At 29.6% G+C, this 14,358-nt stretch overlaps 1 protein-coding gene across 1 annotated transcript in view; it reads right to left on the bottom strand.

The window, feature by feature from the left end:
- Positions 1 to 14,358, bottom strand: part of LOC106679657 (laminin subunit gamma-1-like) — a 139,101-nt gene that overhangs the window by 39,188 nt on the left and 85,555 nt on the right. The window lies entirely within an intron of this gene.

The following is a 14,358-nucleotide window of genomic DNA, read 5'->3' as shown; positions in this document are numbered from 1 at the left end:
ATTTTAGTATGTATGAGATCATTTATCAATATTACCTATTGCCCACAACTGTGTGGCAGATTGTAATATCTATCAATAAATAAATCTATCAATCTTAAAAAAATTAAAAAAAAAAAAACAGAAATACACTTAGAATAATTAACATATAGGTATGGCTTCTAAATTGCAATGATTGATCTCTGTGTATAAAACCGAAGATGTAAAAATATAAATAGCCACAAAGATTGAATGCACATTTTGCGCATTTGTACCTACGATACTCAATTTCAGCCACCTCGCTCTCCTGAAAGTAACTTTATTAAAATATCAGATAAAGAGGAGAGGGATAATTAATCCATTACATAAGAAAAATGTTTTGGTGTAGTCGATTAGTAATGATCACCATGTAGTAAGAAAAAGGAAGGTGGAAGAAGAATTCCAAACTTTACCTAAAGAATAGATTAAAGAAAACTATTTTTAAATAAGAATATCTTCGACTGCCTATCAAGTATTGTTGAGCTACATTTTTAAAATTAGTGGAATTCTAACAGCAATATTTCATCGCGCGTTTAGACATCACATCTTTTGAATGACACGTATTTCCTAAAAACGTTTTAAAGCAACAAATTTCAACTGGGTAATCGATATATTTAACAAAAATACGGGTTCTTATGATAATAATTAAACTTAATTAGATTGTCGACACTATCAGATCTTTAATGGTTGAAACTTGGGAAAACTATCACTGCTCCCCTATAATACTGTTATTTTTTGTTTTGTTTTTTTATTTTATGAACTTATTTATTATCAGATCGGTATGGTTGACATAACATATTTATTTTAACATTTTTTATTTATATTTTTAACGGTTGATAACGTGTCGTGCAAAATATATAAATAATAAAGCTAAATTATAAAATAAATATAACTAATAAAAGTTTTGTAATTAAGAATGAAAGATAAAATAACTATTAATACCCAATAAATTCTAATAATAATCAACTGTGTCTCTTGCATCAGACTCTTCAGAGATACCTTACTGTTACAAAATGATTTGTATATACTCTTTAACAAAACAATTAATAGGATATGTGTGTGTGTCTAGATACCAATATTTACCAAGTAAATGTTTTTTTTTTCCTGAAAATTATGGTTTATTGGAAGATTTCTGTTGGGTGCATAGTAACCTATAATATTTCAAGGCATTCGATTTGCCTTTAAAAATACAATCTAGAGGACGATTCATTATTGAAACATAGCTGTATACAAAATTCTTTTCCGTATTGGTGAGGGTAAGTAGTGGATCAAATTTGAAAAAATCAACTCAAACTTTTTTAAGGAAAATGCGAAAGTAGAAAACGGTTTCTCATAAAATTTTTACTAGATCATGTTTATACCGATTCCCCAAATTTAAAGCAAATCAGATTGTCGTTTTCGAAATAAAGTGTGCTGAAGAAAATACGTTTAACATCCTAAAACGAAGTAGAGGACGGAATTTAATAATATTTATTAATGATATAGGGTCGATAGTTACCAAGCCAGTTTTCAGATATTGTAATACTATAATAATATTACAATACAATATTATAATATGTTGGTGTACCTCGGGGTAGTATCCTTGGTCTTATCCTTTATACAATTTTCACAGCTGACATCCCAACCCATCCTAACACTGTCCTCACCACGTATGCCGATGACACATGTCTATTGTCAGTAAATAATGATCCTTACATTGTATCCCAAACCCTCCAATCCCACATCACCACCCTTGAAGAATGGTGCCAAAATTGGAGGATTAAAATTAATTCCTATAAATCCCACCAAATCACATTTACCCTTCTTCGTAAACCAATGACCTCTTACCCTACAGTATCCTTTAATAATTCTTCACTTATTCCTGTCGAACAGATCCGTTACTTAGGACTACATCTGGAAAAACGACTAACATGGAATCCTCATACAAGGCTGAAAAGACAGGAAACTGCTCGTCGATTTCGACTATTACAACATTTACTAGACAAACGGTCCAAACTTCCAATCCATTACAAAAGACTGATATGCATGACTATTATAAGGCCTATCTAGACATACGGAGTTGAGCTTTGGGGCTCCACTAAACCATCAAATTCCTCCCGAATCCAATCTTTACAGTCCGAAATCCTCTGTGAAATCCTTAATGCTCCTTACTTTGTCACAAATCAAGTCATCCATCAATGTCCCATATGTTGCCGATTTGGCCAAAACTAGATACCATTCCTTCCATGATAAGCTTTCCAACCACCTAAATCCACTTGTTTCTAACCTTGCTTCTCCTTCATTACCTAATAATCCTCTTAGACGTCTGAAAAGAAGATGGCCTCGAGATCTTCGACTCTATAAATGTTATTGGAGTTCTATCAATGGGTAGATTCTCCACATGTTTGTATCATGTCACCTACAGCAAATTTACTTGTTGTATATATGTTATACAGTTGTAAATAACAATAAATAAATGATTTAAAAAAAAAATATTATAATAATATGATTTCCATATATATCGGAAAACTTCAACAAAATGGACTAAGTGTTTGATCGATTATGACAGAAAGGTGTATTTTTTTTCCATTTAATGCATGGAATTTAAATATTTATATTTTTCTAATTTACACCCTGAGATAGAAACCGAAACTATCTAATGGTGCAACCTGAACTGTGGAGCCTGTGAAGATAACTGCCTCAGTGGGAGGTGAACACAACACCTTGGGGGTGTTTCAAAACCGGCCACTTCATTATCTCTGTAGCAAAGCAACATGCTCTAATAAGATGAGAATCTTAATTCTATAGAAAACCTATTCACGGAATACTGAAAATTATTATATTTGATATATAATTATCGTCAAACAAAATATAAATCAGCTACCTATAATCAACTTTCAAACTGATCTAGTTTCTATCCAGTTCGAAATGGACGGATCAACTACAAAGAGAGCCAAAATAACGTTAATCAAAATAAACGTTGGTCGAAATTCGCCCTGGAAATAAGATATAAATAATCATAAGATATTAAAGTATCCTTAGTTTTGTTTCATATCTGCTAAAGAATTTATTTCTCATTTAAACATTTTAAAAAAGCTGCAAATATCATTTTAGTAATCCATATTTTTTACCCAAATGCATTTATTATGTTATCAGTTTACATCTACAGAACTATTGAAATATCCGCAGTGAAGACACACGTTAAAACATCGTCGCTTTATAATAAATAGGAAACATTTTTTTTTTTTTGTATTGCTTTTTTTCCTGAAAAAAAGCAATTCAAAACACGTGAAATTGGATAATTATAGGTAATTTAACACATTATGATTAGAGTTAATTGATTGGTGCATAGTGTTTCCCTAATTTAATTATGTTAAATTATTATGTATAATTAAAGGTTAATAATACATTCGGAATGGCTGAAACGTAGCAGTTATTATAAAATAAACAGTGTGAGACTGTATGGGCATTGTTTATTATAATTGATAAACTAATCTGTCTTAAACAAGAAATTAAATTATATATAAGTTTGTTTCTGAATAATATATAAGAATAATTTTTAATGATAATTAAAAAACAATTTAACATTATAAAGCTAACCATTTTTGCAGTAACCATATTTTACGACCGAACGTTTCATATGTTTTGTTCAATAAAATTGGCGTGAGAATTCAAGCCCTGATGTTATTTGGAACTTGATTCTGACCTCCAGGATACTCCTACGATAATGAGCCTTGGTCTGTCTCGCTCAAGATGATTGGGATCTAACAAGAATTACTAAACTTTGCTTTGATGTAAGGCATTTGTTATTTATACGATACTTAAAATTGAATTACACCCAAAGATATAGTTTTATGTTATCTATTGTATAACTATTGTTTATTTACTTATGAAATATTTTTAAAGCTGAAATAACTGTTATAGCTGTATTTTTGGATAAGTAAGACGTAATCTCATTAACAAATGTGGCAAATAAATATCAAGTGACGTTCCTAACAACTTCGGCTGCTAAGGTCAATACAGAACCGACATAGATTTGATTTTTTTTTTTGTTTATATCAGTAGACTAATTATATAATTAAATAATTTAATTATCCTTCCAATGAGTGCCTAGAATGTTACTGGAGATGTATATATTTTGAATTATTGAAAACATTATAAAAAAAAAATTATTATTACTAATTTTTATCTTATTAGGTGTAAATTACTTTCAAAACATATATGAAACTATTTTGTGTACGAAAACCAATACGCCATTCTTTGCTATTACTGGTCCGATTTAATTGAATAATTGTCTAGCTAATTTTATCACCTATTAAAAAGAAATACACAGTTTACTATAAAACGTATACTTTTTGAGTTTTGTGCACATGAAATTGCCTTTGCTTCCTGCTCTTTCTGAATGATTTATGCTAAACATGAAAATTTAAGGGGCTTTAATTAGATGACTTTAAACCAGTTTTATCAAAATCATTAGAACCTTTTTGCCAAGTACGCCAGCTATAGCACCATAGATGCTCAACTTTGTACGCAGACATTGGCGGCCAAAAACAAAATGGATGGGTCGATTTTTAGTTTAAGAGATCATCGTGGCAGATCAGTTTAAAACTGTACATACAAATTCTTTCCCTAATACAGTGCTCTCCTTGCGTTATAATAAGGCAAGTAAAAATAACATTTTTTTTTTTTTTTTTGCGGTCCAATTTATTATAATTCTGGGCATACTTTTAATGCTTTTCAACACACATCGTCATTGTTTGTTCTTAATAGAGTAATATTTTTTAAAAGATGTTTTAACTTCAACAGTAGGTAATTTAATTTAGTAATTTGTTAATTGGATTATAATGCGTTAAATGAGGAAATTTTATTTATTTGATTAATAACATTATTTTAAATTTCGTGACTTATGAAACTAGTAGTCCTTTTAGTTTTGTTTTTTTTTCTTTCGCTTTCTTTGCAGAACAGTCGAAAAAATAAGATTGCTGCTCAGACATTCCAAGAATGGCAAGCTAAACAAAACGGATTCTAATAAATAAAAAAAAAGGATAAAATACAGAAATATAGGCGTCTACATATTTACGATCTGAGATGTTGGGCTTTCCAAAGCAAAAAAAATATATATATATCGTAAATAAACGCCAATATTGTTTATAAAACAAAAAAAGCACTGAGACTAAATTACAGATAAAACAATATGAATGCCAAACTGCAATTCTAAATGTCTATTTTGTATTATTCAGTTCAATATTATTATATGTATTAATATTATGATTATTAATATTAACTCAGCTCTCAAATTTTCTTGATTTTCGACTGATTTTAACTGAAGGGTGAATAACTGACGATGGTGGATTGTATTATAGACCTATCCATATTTTAATCATCCATAGAGCATAGAAAGTCGTTACTCCATCACAAAAACATCGTCAAAAAAGTTTTCAAATAGTGAAAATTAATTTTTAAAAAATGTTTGAAAGACACTAGAGTGTTCTTCACTAGAGTATTCTTTCCTTTCTTTTCGTTTTTTATTAATAATTGCTGAATGAGTAATCTGAATCATTTTTCCTATCCACCCGATTAATCCGCTCTTTTTTCGTAGCATCACAAATCGTTACTATTTTTTTCCTATTACTCCCTGACTTACTCCTATCAGTACTGGGAAGAAAAAATAACATTTATTTCACCCCAATTTTTGATTACTTTAATGAAAACTATGTATAATTACTAGTTGAAACTGATGTGTCGGCCAAGTATAGGTAGATATGTTTCATTCGGAGCTCTTTATCTTAAAACTACCGACAACACTAGAAAACCTAAGAGGACATTATTTAAAGAAAAGCCCTAATAGAGCTATTTACTTCCAATAGTTCTCGAGATATAGCTTTTTCAAAAGCAACATTTCTTAAAAATGTACTGAAAGATTAGGAGTTAGTAAATTTTTTTAGAGAAATTTATATCTCAAAAACTATTTGACGTAAAGATGTCTATTAGCACTCAAATTAAAGCTAGTTTAATGTACTATAAAGTAGTTTATGACGTTTATCTTTATAGTTTTCATGATATTTGCAAAAATAAATTGATTTATAGTTGTTCCGACAATAAGTTTGATTTATGAAAACTTTATTTCTGAAACTAGATTTTTCAAAATAAATTCACTAACATTTTATGAAACGTTTCTTTTTTAAAAGCTATATCTTGAGAACTATTACGTACAGGGCTTACATTTTTGAAAATTTGTTCCACTTTAAATGATATTCTCTTAAATTTTCTATTATTGTTAGTGGTTTTAAAGCTTCGAATAAAAAAGTAATTAAAAGATTATTGATTGACCGTGTGTATAAATAAATTGATTTATAGTTGTTCCGACAATAAGTTTGATTTATGAAAACTTTATTTCTGAAACTAGATTTTTCAAAATAAATTCACTAACTTTTTATGAAACGTTTCTTTTTTAAAAGCTATATCTTGAGAACTATTACGTACAGGCTTACATTTTTGAAAATTTGTTCTACTTTAAATGATATTCTCTTAAATTTTCTATTATTGTTAATGGTTTTAAAGCTCCGAATAAAAAATTAATTGGAAGATTATTGATTGACCGTGTGTATAGATGAATGGAATATGGTCCGGGTGCGGTAAAAAAAAAACTCAAATAGTAGATAATTATACTATTTGATTGAGCCAAGGTTTCTCATCATTTAAGTCAAAACAGGTATGCATTCTGTCTCATCATTTGATTTGTATTTTCTTTTTTCATCTCTTTATTTGTACTTTCTTTAATATTTCTTCTCTTATATATCTGTTACTATTCCCCTTTACATTTACTATTTACAACCTTTATCTTTCTTATTATATCTTACTTTTCATTTTATACCCCTGTTATTTTACACTTATGTTTTTTCTTTTTTTTTCCCTTTTTGTAACTATAGTGTTTGTATCTTTTTTAGCCCTGACGAAGTCCTGCAACGTGGGGCGAAACGTTGGCTCAATAAAATAGTATAATTATCTACTATTTGAGTTTTTTTTTACCGCACCCGGACCATATTCCATTCATAAAAAAAAATTATTTTTATATACATGGTAGACTCATCAATTTTGACTAGTATTTATAGTTTTCATTAAATTAATCAAAAATTATGGTGAAATATCTGCCTTTTTCTCTTTTTGGGCTCTTGTTATATTTCATTTGAGTTTGCTTTAGAATTTCACTAAAAATGTCTCTCGTGTTAGATCAGTTTATCTACTTTGATAGAATGTGTTCAATACTCGACTGATATTTCCAAACTATTTTGTTCGTTAACTTTATTTGATTTCCAATAACTTTTTCGACCAAGTCATCATCAAAAAAGTTAGTGCTTTTTTTTATGCTTGCATTGGATCGAAAAAAATCACCGATATAAAATTTGATTTTCTGTGAGACTGTTTAATTGTAAAGGTCTTTTTTTCAGAGTTACCTTGGAAATTCCAAAGCTAAGCTCGCTGCAGAAGTGGAAAGGGAAAAGCCGATCTCATTACCAAAAGAAACTTCATTTACATAACTGATATATATTAATTTTCATTTCGAAATTCTCAAAAAAAAAATTAGATAAAAAAGGACCCCACATAATAGAAGATATAATCAATAGCTCATATTACACTACTAAAAATAAAAAAAATGCATTCTGGAATTCATAGAAATAACGTAGATTTGAAAAATATCTTTTTTAATAAACCAATTGCCACTAAATATTATATAAATATATTCGCTTTATAGAGGATGTTCGGGAGAAATGTCGATCCACAACTAATGTACTGAAATAAATAATTATTTCCAATAGAAGTACTCCAATACGGGTCCGGAGTTAGGGATGCTGTGGCTAACCCTCAGACCCTTATAACAATAAAAGTAACAATTATCATAACAATGATAATAACAATAAAAGTAAATCATTAATAAAACTTTTAAGAGCGATGGTAAGATAACTTGCGTGATCCTCTATCTATGAGGACTTTTTTCCAACTATCTTATTTATACTACAACTAATTTAATATAAACTAATGTATTTTTTTTTCTAAAGATTGGATCTAAGATGATTTTGTCAAAGTACCCCATCCAGATAACTCCTACCTCCCACTAAGCTGGAATACGAAGTTAAAAAAGCTATTTAACGACTATAAAAACTCTTATGGAAAAAAATCCTATTAAACAACGAAATACGTTTATTCGATTTACTACTATCTTTTTTCAAATACGTTACAGCACAACTGCTGGAGAGAAAATACTGCCCAATTCCAGGTAAAAAGAGAATTGAGATTGGGTGCACGTGTGAGCCGTGTTGAAACCAAATACCTCCTCCTTGGTGCTATCAAGACTGGGTGACATCTTCCGACCAAGAACACTCTCGTAAACAGTTCTGACAGAATTTTAAACATCCAGCGGCCCTTTAAGACTTCTTTTCTCGTGGATCTCGTGGGGTTCTAATTTATTTTTATTATCATGCCTCAAGAATGTAAAGATGTTCCAGCAATTGTTTTTCAGGATATTGTCATAGATGATATGTAGGATAAAAAAATAATTTCTCTCACTGGACTCAAATATTTTAAAAAGTGGTAATATCATGTTGTGATTCTAAAAGTATTTGTAGCGTCCTGACTACGCAAAGAAGGTACAATAATAATTTCTAACTTTTATTTTTAAAATAATGATTATATATCATTCAATACTACTTCGATTCTTATTAAATGCTCTTTTAAAATGTTGATACAGTTAAACTTTATACCGATTGAAATTGTGACTTTTATTGACTTAATTATTGAACACTATTTAGAAAAATTCAACCATGGATTGCATCGTTTAGTTAAAGAGGTTCGTCCACCGTGTGTGTCCAACACTTAGGCTCGAGGTAAAATATATATGTATTTTTTCTCCAAATTATTAGTAGATAAAATCAGAATGTATTAAATAAAAAAGCTTTCACTTTCGCACCTGGACTATTAGAGAACATTGTGAAAATAGTCAGAAACTAATTTCTTCAAATTCCGTCCACAACTTCCGCTTGCACTCAAGGCTAAATGTACCGATTTTTAGTAAGTTTTTTTTTTAAGAGTTGGCAACACTTTCGGGGCATATTTACTTTTCTTCTCATTTAAATACGGAATAATAAATTTCCCATCTGTAAACGGATTTACCATCTAGAACCCCATAAAAGTTACTGAAATTGGTTCATTAATTTTTGTTGTAATTATTTTGGGATTTAAAAAAATTATCTTTGTTATTATTTGTAAATCAAAAAGTGAGCTTATAGGCACTTGACCACAAGCAAATAAAACAAGTCTGTGCAAACAGATTCATTTTTGGTAGCTAACGTATTTTCCTCGACATTGGAAAATACAGAAAAAAATGGGAAATTTTCTCACTATAGTTTTTCCGTTTTTTCTTAATTGTCCATTCCGTTGCACGTAAATCGTCCATGACTGTAACAAATCATTTCGTTTTTTGCGATGTACGTCTTCAAAACAAGTCGGATTAAAGAAGCGGCCGATATGAGTACGTCTTAAAATTTCATTTGCTTTCAGGATATGTAAGAAAAATTGCCTCCGCCTGTTAGAAATTCTAGAGCGCGTTGGAAGAGAACTGGAAAAAGTTATATAATATCTTCAAAAATTATACCACATGTCACTCTTATTACCAAACCAAAATTTCCCATCCATATATGTTAGAAAGGTGGACATATATTCTGAGAGACCTTGTTAAATTTCATTGTATTAAAAAATATAGCATATTACAAAATATTTTTCTGTGAGAAATGCTATAAGGCAGGATGAAGACAGGAACAGGTCCTGGTCCTACCTGGGGGCCCTTCACCCCCTCAATAATTGACCCATCTCAATCCTAAATAATTACAGCTGATTGGCCTCCGGGCCCTTCGTCTTTGATTGAAAACCTCCACCATTCCCTCACCGGCTACTTTAATACTTTTTCATCTTGGGCTCTGCCTGTCTCCTCTATCCTCACATCAACTCCTTAGCAGTCAGTCTTCAAGCTCCGTTCATTAATATTCGACTTAGGAAGGCCTGCACGGGTTCTAGTAGGATCTGTCCATTCCATCAGTCAGTATATGGCAACTACTTTGCCCTGAAAAGAAATAGGTTGCTATTTAGGAGAACCAATCTAAAGGATATCCAAACAGAGTTCTTCCTGACAAAGAATACTTAATTATAGATTTCTTTTAGCCTATTCCCTGTACCAGTGGTTCTCAACCTTTTTTGGAGGCGAACCCCTTTTCATAAAAGTAGGTAAATGGCGGAACCTCATTTGATAAATTTGACAATATTTTTAAACGCCATATTTTCAGCAAAATCTAAGAAAGGATAGGATACTTACACTAAACCTGTTCAAAACTGAAGAAAATCGAAGATTTTAAGGTTTAAATTGTGTTGAGTTAACGTGAAATGTCCCACTCCTAAATTATTACCACCTGGAAGAGACTTGCGGTACAATAGGATGAAGAAATAATCACATTTTGGTTATTCACAAAGGGAATAAAATTTCCTGAATTATTGATGTAGCAATCTCAAGTGATACCAACCTGCTCACTACTCAGGAAGCCACAAATCAGAAAATACCAGGAGCCTTTAAATTAAAATTATTACATCACATGGAAAAGTAATTGTGACTCTGATAGGCTTATCATCCAATGTAATAATTTTCCAAAGCACAAAGGAAGGTACAGAAGCTCTAGTCTTAATCTTAGAAACTTAAAATTGTAGTTCTGCTTAGAACCTGCAAAATTATCTGGAAATTTTTCTATAAGTAAAACTAACTACAATCCCTTGATTTACCCATGATTTAGTTATTACATTCTTCAAATTTCCGAGAAATGAAGATCGTTAGTAAAATAATAATGCTTCGATTTATAAACTTATTTTTAAACTATTATAAATAACAGAAGGAAACATTAGAAACAAATAAATTCGTTGAAGTCTCTAAAAGGAATATGGACTCTAGATAGTGGAGGGAATAAACCAACTCATTTCAAAATACATTAGGAAAATTTATTTAGATGTTAAAAGACAATGTCTCGCTTTGGACATTACAAGAGTTCCATGTATGCATTTAAGCCAGTAGCTGGAAGAGTGCCTTTACAACTTAACAGCAGCTTTCAACAGAACCTCTCCGAAATATATTTCTTTAAGATAACATGAACCAAAATACATTAAGTTTATGACTTACTCTTTAGGCTGTAAATAAAACATCCGTTTCCAAAATTATTTAAATAAATATTTCATCAATTACATTCTTTACTCACCAAGAAAATGTCGCTTTCACTTATATATACTTCCTGTTTCAAATTATACCGATTTCGATTCATTATTCAACCAAGATATTAAAAAATCTTCCATTTTTATTTTATTTTTTTAATTGCTATAATTTTATATCATTTATGTACATAATAATTTGAACCCTATAGGTTCAGTACTTTGGTAGAAAGCACTGTGTCTATGACAACGGTTATACAAAGTGGTGTTTTTTTCAAAATCATGCTCAACCGCTAAAATGGGATGGACCTCAGAGGGGCTCCACAACCCAAATAATTAACTGCCACAGCCGGATTTAAAACCAGGTCCTTGGAGTTAGTATCACAAAACAAGAAAAATATTTCCTCTGAAGGTATGTCGGCAAACGCTTTGTTTAGGAGACATTCAGACCTTATAATATCTTATAATATTTTCATTGTTGTGAATTATTGATGTTACATGAAATAAATAATACTCATTTTTTGTTTTAATTACTTTATTAATTAATCGAGAACATTAAATGTTGATCGAAGTGATTCCTTGAGCACTAAAACAGGCTCGGCATCTTTCTTCAACAGCAGCAGTTCTAGTGTTATTGTATCTCAAGATTCAATTATCCTTCTTCGAAAGGAATTTAGATCATTAATCATGAGCCTTGCATAGAATTTTTGTTTAATGTCATCCCATACCGAACACAAATACCATATTACACCATATATCGGCATATTCACCATTAGTATAAATTGAAGGCATAATGATTAGTACTCTGCGAAAGCCTCTTACAAACTGATAAAAGTTATTGACAGTTCCCAATTCTAATTCCAAATAGTATTAATCCTTATGTTGCCAATAGTTTTTATACAGTTAAGGATAGAAGGCCATATTAGTATTCTATCTAATCCATAAATAAAACAAAGCGCATACCTTCACTTTAAACAACATTTAATATGAACCTTAATGTTTATATTTAATAATAAAATAATGTAATTACAAATAAATATGTTTCATTTATTTCATATAACGTAAATAATTCATAACAATGTAAATCTTTAGAGGGTAATATCTGCTGCATAAAAAATTTGCGGACATACCTTCAAAGGAAACTTTTTTTTTTTAGGCTCTTAGTTCAAATTTTCATTTTGGCCACTTAACCCTGAAACACCCTGTATATAACACGGTCTTAGGTTCATTGCCCCCATCATAAGGTAATAGTAAAAAATGCTAAAAATATAAACACTACAGCAATGGACCAACACAGCATAAAACTAAAACACGAATTTCATTTTTAAAATTCACAAATATGATATTTCCATAATACATAATGATATATATAAAATCTAAGATACAGTAAATAAAAAACAAAATAATAGAAGAAATATACATAACAATAACATAGGACATTCAATTAAATTTAAAACTGTTACAAATAATTTAAGACCACACTACACAGATATCATAAATAGATTAGATATACAAAATAATTTAAATTAAAAAAAAAAAAAAAACCTGCTACCAAAATACTCGTATTTCTTCTAAGGAACGTTATAATGGAATGCTATTGTATGTCTCCTTAAACACTTCAGTAAATTTTTATTGCTCATAATTTATGATTAAAACTTAATGATACTTGATATTGTAGTCGGGTGCCTGCCACATCTGAATGAAACTAGAGACTTCTAAAAACGCATTGATACGTATTCTGTATGTTTAAACATGCAGATGTAAGAGCTTTCTGTATGGTGACTTATATATATTTTATATAAATGTTATGAAATTAAATTAATTCAAAAATATAAGATTTACACTTCAATTTATTAATTGAATTAGTATTAAACTTTTATATTTTTTACTCATTTATTACTAATAATCTTCTTGAATTTTTTCAATACTTTGGATATACACTGAATCCAAAGTATTGAAAAAATTCAAGAACATTATTAGTAATAAATGAGTGATAAATAATTAATTAATCGTTATTTCAAATAATAATAATAAATAACGATATATCTGAATTATTTTTTTAATTATAATTATATTCCACGCGCAGATATTCATATTGAAATCAATATTAATTTAAAATTTAAATATAAAATGATAGCTTTTTTAAGAACTGCTGTCGTAATCATAAGCACTTCTATGCGTCTCAATTTACATACTTCAGTAGGTACTTTTTTTATGTTTGAAAGCAGGATTAAACAAAACCTGCCTACAAGAAAATAAATAACAACATTGATTGACTGTTTCTTTTTTTTTTAACTAATTTCAAATTCCTCTTGAAAATTTCATCGTGTATATATAATATCATTCCCACATTTTATCACACCATATACGTAACCGTAATTTACATACCTCCGTACTCGATTCCTGTTTGAAGAGTACCGCTTGACGAGGTTGAGAATACACAATTTTTTCTCCTGGTTAATAATTCATTAGCTTGCGATATAAGAAATAATACATGGAGGAATCCTTTTTATACTAATATGAAATGTGATTTATTGTAAAGAGGATCGTACCTAAATATACTAAAAATAGGATTATCAGATACCATAACTTTAAGTTTATTATTTTTTTGGTAAAAAATCAACTAAAATCTCCTGAAACTGGAAAATATAGTTGTATCTAGAAAAGCGTTTTTTGCATGGATAAAAGAAGATAGTTGACAAAATATAATAAAATTCATAGTCTCATTTTACTTTTCTCATAATTCGGGCCAGGTCTGCCAAGAAAAACACATTTACGTTTGCATAAACCAAAGTACGATTATGCCAGAACACAAATTTCACTACTGGTATAGACAGACACGAACTAATTTTTTTTATATGTACAACTTAAAATGTGACTGTAAATACTCAATTCAGAGACGGTTTTATTCAATGGAAAAAAAATACGAAACATAATATTCATTTATTTCACTGCGTTTCAGCAAATCTATTAGGAAATAGAGTGAAAAAAAAAATATAATTAAATAAATTGACAATACAGAGAGAAATGCTTTATTCTGCCATGCTGCCTAATTACATTAGGTTGCTACATTACAATGCATACCAATCAATTCATGATCGGACATCTACACAATATATATATATA

The sequence above is a fragment of the Halyomorpha halys genome, unplaced genomic scaffold (assembly GCF_000696795.3).
Source record: "Halyomorpha halys isolate HHAL.00 unplaced genomic scaffold, Hhal_1.1 Scaffold14.1, whole genome shotgun sequence".
Lineage (NCBI taxonomy): Eukaryota > Metazoa > Arthropoda > Insecta > Hemiptera > Pentatomidae > Halyomorpha > Halyomorpha halys.
The sequence above is the reverse complement of the archived record's forward strand: the minus strand, read 5'-3'. Positions and strand labels throughout refer to the sequence as shown.